The sequence below is a fragment of the Aethalodelphis obliquidens genome, unplaced genomic scaffold (assembly GCF_003676395.1).
Source record: "Aethalodelphis obliquidens isolate GAN/ISIS:26980383/991018 unplaced genomic scaffold, ASM367639v1 scaffold52, whole genome shotgun sequence".
Lineage (NCBI taxonomy): Eukaryota > Metazoa > Chordata > Mammalia > Artiodactyla > Delphinidae > Aethalodelphis > Aethalodelphis obliquidens.
Genome location: NW_020837996.1, coordinates 9774481 through 9784865, shown reverse-complemented (window position 1 = coordinate 9784865; position 10385 = coordinate 9774481). Strand labels below are relative to the sequence as shown.

The 10385-nt window shown below is 37.3% G+C and overlaps 1 pseudogene across 1 annotated transcript; it reads left to right on the top strand.

The window, feature by feature from the left end:
• Window positions 1–8283: 8283 nt before the first annotated feature.
• On the top strand, window positions 8284–9890 carry LOC113608253 (poly(rC)-binding protein 2 pseudogene; annotated as a pseudogene). The gene has a single exon (XR_003428277.1). The product of XR_003428277.1 is annotated as a poly(rC)-binding protein 2 pseudogene (transcript).
• The last annotated feature ends 495 nt before the right edge of the window (window positions 9891–10385 follow it).

The following is a 10385-nucleotide window of genomic DNA, read 5'->3' as shown; positions in this document are numbered from 1 at the left end:
AAACCCAGTAACCATAGTGTATATTAAAAAGTATATAAAAGACTCTTAGGTGAGCAATTAATCTGTATCATAGATCCTTCTTTTCTATTCCCAGAATTCAATTTTAAAGACCAAGAGTATAAATAGGAATAATGCCAACATCAACTCTGGTTATGAGGAAAAGCTGGCATGTATGTGCTGGAGATTTTGATGAAGAACTGCCATATAAAGACAGTATAAGATTAAGTGAAATACTAACTTCTTTAAAAGTCATAAACTACCAAATATCACTAAACAAGAAATAGATAACCTGAGTAGTTCTACAACCATAAGTGTATTGAAGCTTTAGTTAAAAACATTAAGCCTGTATACACACAAATAAACAAACAAATTAAAAATATATATATTACAGGCCCAGATGGATTCACTGGTGCTTTCTCCCAAACATTTAAAGGAGAAATAAACACACTCTAGCAAAACTCTTCCAAAAAAATTAAAGAATAGGGTATCTTCCCTAAATCATTCTGTAAGGCCTAAATTACACTGACACCAAACACAAACAAGAATATCACAGGAAAACTACAGAGAATTTATCTGTACAAGCATAGATGCAAAAATCTAAACAAAAATTTACAAAATAAATTCTAACAAAAAATGCAAAGGGTAATACATCATGACTAAATCAAATATAGCAAATGAATGCAAAGCTGGTTTAACACTGGAAAAACAATCAATGTAATTCTGAATAAAAATTTTAAAAAAAATCTATGTGATCTCTATGTGATCTTCTGAGTATATGCAGAGAAAGCATTTGAAAAAAATCAAATATTCTTAATTAAGAAAAAACTAATAAAAATTCTCAGCATATGAGAAAGAAAAGGGAAATTATTCAACCTGAAAAAAAGATCATCTAAGAAAAACCTACAGCTAAAATCATAATAATTGAAAAACAGACAGTTTCCCTCTAAAATCAGTAGCAAGGGAAAGATGTCTGTTCTCATCACTTCTATTCGACTTTACACATTCTATCCAGTGAAATAAAGCAACAAAGATCATTAAAGATAATAAGGCAATAGAGATCTACAAAAAATACCCATATTAGAAAAGAAGAATAAACTTTTATTGAAGATGACTTGATCATCTATGCCAGTAGATCCTACAGAATGTAGCAAAAAACTATTATCACTATTAAGTGAGTTTAATAAAGTTGTAGGATACAAGATCATTATTAAAAAAAATTAGTTGAATTTCTGTATACTAGACAAAAACAATTGGAAATTAAAATTTTAAGTAGAATTAAATATATGAAATACAGAGAGTAATAAAAATGAAGTGTAAAATCTGTACTCTTAAAACTATAAAACTGATGAAGAAATTAAAGAAAAAACTAAATAAAAAGAAAGATGCATTATAATTATGGATCAGAAGACTCACTATTATTGAGATGTCAACTCTCTCTAAATACATCTGTAGATTTACTCCAGGTCAAAATTTCCAAAGTTTTCTTTTTTTTGGCAGAAATTGACAAACTGATTCTGAAATGTTTATGGAAACACAAAAGACTTTCCCAGAACATTGAAAAAGAAAAATAGTGGAGAACTTAACCTCATTTTAAGTCTCATTATAGACCTACAGTAATCAAGATGGTGTACTATTGATGTAAAGGTGGACAAATAGATGTTGAGAACAGAATAGATCCACACATATATGGTTAATGAATTTCAGCAGAAATACAAAGTAATTCAAGGGGAAAGAATAAGCTTTGTAATAAATGATGCTGAAAATTTATTATCCATATATAAAAAGAACAAAGAGAAACAAAAAAACTCAACTCATGCATATGCAGACTTAACTCCCAGTGGATCATATACCTGTGCATAAACCAAACCTAATATACACCTAAATGTGGTATACACACAAAAAATATACATACATATGTAACTCCTATCTAATAAGAAATAATGGAAATAATTGGAAAAAATTATAAACTGAAATATAAATTTTACATATATTTCAAACAAATGTTTGATAATATAAAGTTTCTATTTTCAGTCTCTTTTCTATTTTCAGTCTCTTTTTCTATTTTCAGTCTCTTTTTCTATTTTCAGTCTCTTTTCAGCAATAGTTCACTCCTAGATATTTTTAAAAAATAGGCATGTGCATAGATTTGTGAGAATGGAAGTAATCATAACGTAATGGTGGAAAGTTAGATACAAATTAAACATCTAATCTTACAAGATTGGTTAAACAAATTATAGAGCTTCTATTCTCCAATGGTCTTGGGTTACTTTTTTAATAAAAAGTAAAAGAAAAGTAGATATGGGGAATAGAAACAAAAGACTTTAGAAGTTAACAAGTGCCAGCTTATGATATTTCTTTGATTCTGTAAGCAACGGAGAATAATAGAAAGGAACAAAGAAGAAAATTGTTTTTTCATAACTCATTGTCTAATTCTATATGCGACCTTATATGCTGCATATATGTGACTCTTTTCAGGACAATAATGAGGTCTTTAAGCATTGAGGATTTCTCATATACCCACAGAAAGTTATAGAGAGTCAATGGCCAGTATATACAACAATTTCCATATTAAAAAATCAAGAATTTTGAGGAAAATGACCATATGTCTGCATTTTTCAGGTATTGTCCAGTCTAATATTTGAAACAATTTAAAATTGACTTACCAGAAGGGTAACTTTGAAAGAATATTATGAAACTAATGAGGCTATAATTTTTGGTTATCTTACATTGCGATGATTATAATATTTTTCTAATTAGTAAGGATTTTTTATCTATATTGGCAATTCAAAATGGATATATGATCATGAAGCATGTGGCAAGAGATGTGTAATACTGGGGTTAATTGGGTGGAAAGTTCAATGACAAAACAAAATGAAATAAAACCTGAAAGGGCATGAGACCAAACTAAAAAAGGTACAGTAGATGACATCTAGGAAAACTGTGAAATTTTTCACAACAGTAAGTTAAAAGCATTTGGATGAATGCAGAGGGTAGGAGGAGAAGGAGAGGGATATACAATATACCAGAAAAGAATCCGTCTCTCTGAGTAGAATATTCTGAGAACTTTCTAGAGAGTAATTTTCCCAAGGAAGTCAAATATTATAATCATGGACTTCCAACCAAGCATAGAATATTCTTGTGGTTTATCTCACCACATCATACGCATTTAAAATGCACAATCTCAACAAATCAAGTCTTTCTCAGCACTCCTGTGTAGTCAGGTGACTGAAGTTAAATGTGTGGGAGATAGCAAGATGCTACAGTGTAGCATATTCATTAGTAACTTATAAGGATCTTCAGAGGAAGCAGAAAGTACTGAAGTTAATTTGCAAAAGTTATTTGTTTTATAGACAAAAATGTGGCAAATATGTGTAATTATCTTAAACATAGGAAAGGTGACTTATAAAAATTTTGAGTTATTTACACATAAAGTACAAATAAAATGATTATTCATATGTAATCTGTTCTCAAATTTGGGTTTTACTCAAAATTAGAAGTACTGTGAATACTAAGGTATCACATGGTATTTAATAATATTAATAGATAGCATTCTCTACTCTTTTATAATACCTGATGTCTGTTCTTTAATTCAGCAGACATTTATTATGCAGTGATGGCATAGTCAGCATTTTATTAGGTGCTGTGGAATATGTAAATAGCAGACAATACAAGATTTGTCGTAAGTCAGGTTTCTGAGAAGCAAAGCCTAAAAGTGATTTGAGTGAGGGAGTGTTTCTTAGGAAAACCCTAGAAGCAGGGGAGTGAAACCAGATTGGGTAGGAAAGGGGAACTGAGCAAGGATGTGGTCTCAGGTAAAGTGTAGCTCTGGTCTGATCCACAGATGAAAACCATAGAACGTGCACTGTACTTTAGAATCGTTCCCTCCTGGAGGCAAAAGGGCTGGTTCTCTGTTTCCTGTATGAGAGTCAATTACTGGCTATGAGGAGGCCTTGGGAGGGCTCACCTTCCGAGTGAGGTGATTCTATCCAACCTAGGGATATTCTTCAAGGAGGAGGCAGCTGCAAGCCATGAGGAGCTGGGAGAGAGAGCACCCAGCCTGCCAGAGGGAAAAGGCATGAAGTAACTAGTGCAAGACTTTTCCTTGGCTGTTTAGTCTCTTATCACCCCGATAATCCCAACAGACATGTTTTTAAAAACCATGATATCATTTCCATGTTTCTCACCTACATTTTAATATTGCTTCGTGAACTCTAGTGGTACCTTCGACTTTCTTCACTGCATTTGTGACACTTAGGCTAATGTGATTGTTGAATGGAGTCAGGGTCGCTCAGAGTAGTTAACTTCACTAACCAAAACCTTCCAATGACCTCCCGGATCCTTGAGCATGGCCTATCGTACCCTAAAACTCTGGATCTCTAGTACTTTACTGATATTCTTTCCTGTCGCTCACTACTATGCCCAATACACCCATTCAACTCCAGTCACCTTAGCCTCTTGCTGATTTTCAAACATGTTAAACACGCTCCTGCTCAAGGTCATTGCAATTGCTGGGCACTCTACCTGGAACATTGTCCTTGTCCAGTAAGTTTACTCACTTCCTGCCTGTAGGTCCCTAATCAAATGTCATTTTGCCAGTTGGACTTTTCTGATCACACAATCTAAAATAGCTCTCCACTTAAACACATTTATCACTACCTGAAATATTATATACTTTTTGATTGGCCGATTGGTTGTCTGTCTAATCAAACTAGAATATTAAGCATATGCATGAGAGTAAGAACACTGTTCCATTCACCACTGGTTCCCTTACACCTAGAACAACGTCAAGACCATAGCAGATACTCAGTGAATATCTGGTTAATGAATAAATAGGTGTTGAAGGAGCAAAAGAGAGAAAATACTCTGCAATTGTCACAGAAAGCCATGCTGAAATGACTTTTGTGCTGAGACTTTACAGGTAAGTACAAGATTTACAGGTAGGAAAGTAGATGAGAACTTTCCAAGCAGAGAAAGGAGCCAATGCCTCTGAAGCAACAAAGCACAAATGTCTCTGCAATTCTTTGCTCATGCTCACTACTTTGGAGAGTCCATCAGTAATCTCAATAGTGTTCTCCATGAGGATACCTCTCAGATCTATATTCTACTTTCTATTACAAGGCAGCTTGCTGGATATTTGCAGTTACATGGTCTTTTGTCATCTTAAAATAACACTTTCTAGATTTATTCCTGTCTTTGTGGCTAAGGTATTAAAATGATCAGAGACACCTCATTGTCGCTCGTCCTCTTGTCCTATCAGTTAATAACTTTTATTGATTTTTTTCCTTATAATATCCTTTATTCTTTTCATACCTACTGCCATATCCATATCCTAATATGTCATGCTATCGACTGGTTTGTCTGACTCTAGACTCTTCTTTTAATTCATCCTGCCCAATAGTGCAACATGAACAACTCTAAATTATACTTTCACAGCCTGTCACACAATAAACTCCTGGGGTTATCTACAGTGTTTACTTCCAAAGTCATAGCCTAATAGTCAAGGCCATCCAGGACTTGGCACCGACCAACTTCCTACTTTGTCCTCTTTCTTCTTCTTTCCTTGAAATCTCAATTTTTTTCACATACACTTATCTACTCTTGTGCTTTTGCCCAGTTTCCCGTCATCCTGGAATGCTATCCCATTCCTACAGTATAAATTTAACCTATTCTTTCTTTGAAACCTGGCTCAATCTTCCCCCTACACACAAGTGCCCTGACCAGTTCATTGAAAAGGATCTTCTGTGTATTTTGAACATCTGAAAATTTCATCTCTATGATTCATTTGGAAAGTAATCATGTATTTCCATGGAATATATTTCCTTTCTTTTATAGTAAAGCATTATTTAAGTTTATTATTTTCATTTGTCATTTTGCCTTTTAATTTCCTGTTTTGCAAGAAGATTTTAAGTTCTCTTTGGGTCAGGGATTAAATCAAGGTGCAGGATGGAACCTACTGCCTAGTCTCAGCAGGCCCAGGTCATCTTGTACAATATTGTGAAATTAACCTCCCTTAATAGGTTCTACCACCCACAGGATCATAAGATTTAACTTCAGTAAATATTTATACATGTTACCCTTTCTGACTAAAAGTTTATTTACTACTGTTTTACATATAAAATTCCCACTTAGCCTTTAAAGATTCACTCAAGGAACAGAATCATTTCAAGTAAGATGTAACTAACCTTTCTGTGTTAACCTTGTGTTAACCTCTGCTTCTACTTCTGTTGGCTCAGCACCAGGAGGTTACTTTTGTTACAGCTATGACTTTATGTATGAACAAAGATTTTGAATTGCAGGAATTAAGAACATAGGCTTCAGATTTCGACCTGGATTTAAACTTGACTCTGCCTCTTTATTGCCTTTATGACCCAAAACAATTAGATGTGATCATGTGTTGTGCTCACTTCAGTTCCTAAAAATAACTTTGTGGGTGAATGAAACCAACATGTCTTGTTTTTGTCATCCTGTAGCTTCACAAAAGCAAAGTGGATAGATTCTTTGGTGTTCTCTTTAAGTTTAAAGGGTGTATGTAACCATATAGAAACTCAGAAGGAAATGGATGGAGAGGGTGTTGCAGATTGGAATAGCTACTCTAATTCTTCAGGGAAAACACTCTCACTTTTGTTTTACATAATTTTGGTCTGCTTAATTTGCATAGCTGTTCTCTTGTCTTTCACTTGCTTATCTGATAGCAGTGTGTGGTGGTTTTCTTTGCCTTTTGAGAGCTCTGGATGATATCTTCTTTCATTACAAAACTTCCTTGACAAAAATAGTATCAAAATACGTATTCATATTTAATGTTAGAAGAACAAAAACTGGAATAGTGTTACTCACCTGGCAGTTACCTTGCACTTACACATTTATTCTCCTAGAATATGTCAACATAGATAATGTTATTACGTTTTATTTTTTTGTCATATGATTTCTTTATCTTTTGAGGAATGAACGGCCAGCTTCTGTTATCCTAGGTAATACCCGTTTCTTCTAACGGTGTACAGCTCTAAAAATATTTAACAATGCAGTAAATATTGTTAACTGAAAAAAGGAATACTTCATTCAGCAAATTTAGTTTGAAAGACTTTATTTATATTTGTCGTTTAGAACACTTCTGCCTTTCAATAACAAAATCCCTGACTCAAAATGACAAATGACAAGGAAACAGTGTTGTCACTGCAATAGGAAGGCTTCATTCATGATGAGTGTCAGGCTTGGTTGATTTTTTTTTGGCACAACAGTATGATCAACTCTACCAGTTCTTTTTATTTCTGGTCTCTGCCATCATAAACATTTGCTTCCTTCGGGACGGATGCAACATTTCCAGCCATCAAATCCAGAAGGAATAACAAAAGGAAACAAAGAGATCATTTATTCCTTCATTCTCTCCTAAGAAATAGCAAAATTGCCAGAAACCACTGACCAAACTATTTCTCCCCCCACCCCCACCCCGTGCCTCATTGGTGAGATTTTGGCCTCATAACCATTGCTGGGCCAATCAAGTTCACTCCTTGGAATGCAACGGGACAGATTTCCAAGGCCAATCTCATAGTCATGTAGTCTATGCAGTAGCACAAGAACCTGGGCTTGGAAGAGTTCCATTCTTAGTTTAGTATACTGCTAGTATCATCTTGAAAGTCTTAATCATTTTTAAACAAGGGACCTGCGTTTTCATTTTACACTGGACCTCACAACATTATATGGCTGATTGTCCATATTCCCCTGAGGTCATTAGCTATATGAGGCAGGGATGGCTAGTACTTGTACGTCTCCAAGAAAAGAGAATGGAGGGGCGGGGGTGCTGGGTAAACAGCCAGCAGGTTTTAACTCCACTCATTATTTGACTTTAGAATGGTTTTAGTCCAATCTAAATCACCGAGAGAAACAACAGTGAAATGACCAGTGCTACACATATTAGAAAATTAATTCCTCAGGTTAAAGAAGCCACTGAGTACAAACTAGAAATTGGTGTTGTAGTGGAGGATTTAAAGGGAAGTGATTAAGAGTTAAGGCATGTCTTCTCACATTGTTGCTCCTGATATCACCCCAAAATCATAATTGACCCGATGAAACTGATTCTCCTCCATCGATGCCTACTTCCCAAACTTAACACATTACCTTCTTTGTCCTCATGCACACACAAACACACACATTAAAAATTTTCAATGCGCCCAGACCAGCAGAGGCAGCAGCCGGAGCAGCTGCAGCCTGCGCCCTCTGCTGCCCGCCCGCCCGCCCGCGGCGGGGGGGGGGGGGGGGGGGGGGGGGGGGGGCGGGGGGGGTGGGGCCCTCGCCTTCCCGCCCGCCCCTATTGTTCCGCCCCGGCCTCCCGCCCTTCGCCTTCCCGCCCGCTCTCCTTTTCCCCTCAGTTACCTCGCGCCTGCAGTTTTTGGCTTTCACCCCCACCAGTGACCAAAGACCTGACCACTCAGAGTCCAGCTCCTGAGAACACTGCTCAACATGGACACCGGTGTGATTGAAGGTGGATTAAATGTCACTCTCACCATCCGGCTACTTATGCATGGAAAGGAAGTTGGCAGTATCATCGGGAAGAAAGGAGAATCAGTTAAGAAGATGCATGAGGAGAGTGGTGCATGTATCAACATCTCAGAAGGGAATTATCCTGAGAGGATTATCACTTTGGTTGGACCCACTAATGCCATCTTCAAAGGTTTTGCTATGGAAGAGGACATCAGCAGCTCTATGACCAATAGCACAGCTGCCAGTAGACCCCCAGTCACCCTGAGGCTGGTGGTCCCTGCTAGTCAGTGTGGCTCTCTCATTGGGAAAGGTGGTTGCAAGATCAAGGAAATACGTGAGAGTACAGGGGCTCAGGGCCAGGTGGCAGGAGATATGCTCCCCAACTCAACTGAGGGGCCATCACTATTGCTGGCATTCCGCAGTCCATCATTGAGTGTGTGAAACAGATCTGCGTGGTCATGTTGGAGACTCTCTCCCAGTCCCCCCCGAAGGGTGTGACCATCCCGTACCAGCCCAAGCCGTCCAGTTCTCCAGTCATCTTTGATGACTGCAGGTGGTCAGGACAGGTACAGCACAGGTAGCGACAGTGCGAGCTTTCCCCACACCACCCCATCCATGTGCCTCAACTCTGACCTGGAGGGACCACCTCTAGAAGCCTATACCATTCAAGGACAGTATGCCATTCCACAGCCAGATTTGACCAAGCTGCACCAGTTGGCAATGCAACAGTCTCATTTTCCCATGACGCATGGCAAGACCGCATTCAGTGCAGGTTTGGATGCATCTGCTCAGACTACTTCTCATGAACTCACCATTCCAAACAATTTGATTGGCTGCATACTCGGGTGTCAAGGCGCCAAAATCAATGAGATCCGTCAGATGTCTGGGGCACAGATCAAAATTGCGAACCCAGTGGAAGGATCTACTGATAGGCAGATTACCATCACTGGATCTGCTGCCAGCATTAGCCTGGCTCAATATCTAATCAATGTCAGGCTTTCCTCGGAGACGGGTGGCATGGGAGCAGCTAGAACAATGCAGACTCATCCATAATCCCTTTCTGCTGTTCACCACCACCCATGATCCATCTGTGTAGTTTCTGAACAGTCAGTGATTCCAGGTTTTAAATAGTTTGTAAATTTTCAGTTTCTACACACTTTATCATCCACTCGTGATTTTTTAATTAAAGCGTTTTAATTCCTTTCTCTGTTCAGCTGTTAATGCTGAGATCCATATTTAGTTTTATAAGCTTCTCCCTGTTTTGTTTTTGTTTTGTTTTGTTTTTTGGGGGGGGATTTTTGGCTCATGAAATTTTTTTGTTTGTCATGGAAATGTAAGAGTGGAATATTAATACATTTCAGTTTAGTTCTGTAATGTCAGGAATTTTTCAAAAAAATTAAAAGATGGACTGGAGCTTTTTCTTTGTGAATAGAAAAAAATTTTTTTTCAATGCCTCTTATTACAAAAGAAAAGCGGAAAATCCTTAACCAATATTACAAGGGCCAACATGATTTTGCCCTCTACATCTACATTATGTAGCACTTCTTGCTACTTCAGACTCTCAGCTCTGGCCAGCTGGGCTTTTCAATTTCTTTTGAGCTCCATGTTGTCTGCAGCTTAGGAATCTTTGTCATGCTATTCTGCCTGCTTCCACTTCCCTCCTGTCCCGTTTATCACAACAAACTTTTATTCATACTTAAGATCAAATTTGGAGTCATTTCCTCAGAAAACTTTCGCTGCACCCAATTCCAGATCCAGTTATTTTGTAATGGAGCCTATAGAATTATATTGCTTCCTTTCAAAACTGGTATCTCAGTTCATATGCACACTTTTATCAGTATCTGCAATTTGTAGATTAATAGCAAGAACGCTTAAGCCCAGGAGATCAAGGATAGCAATAAAAAGCAGTT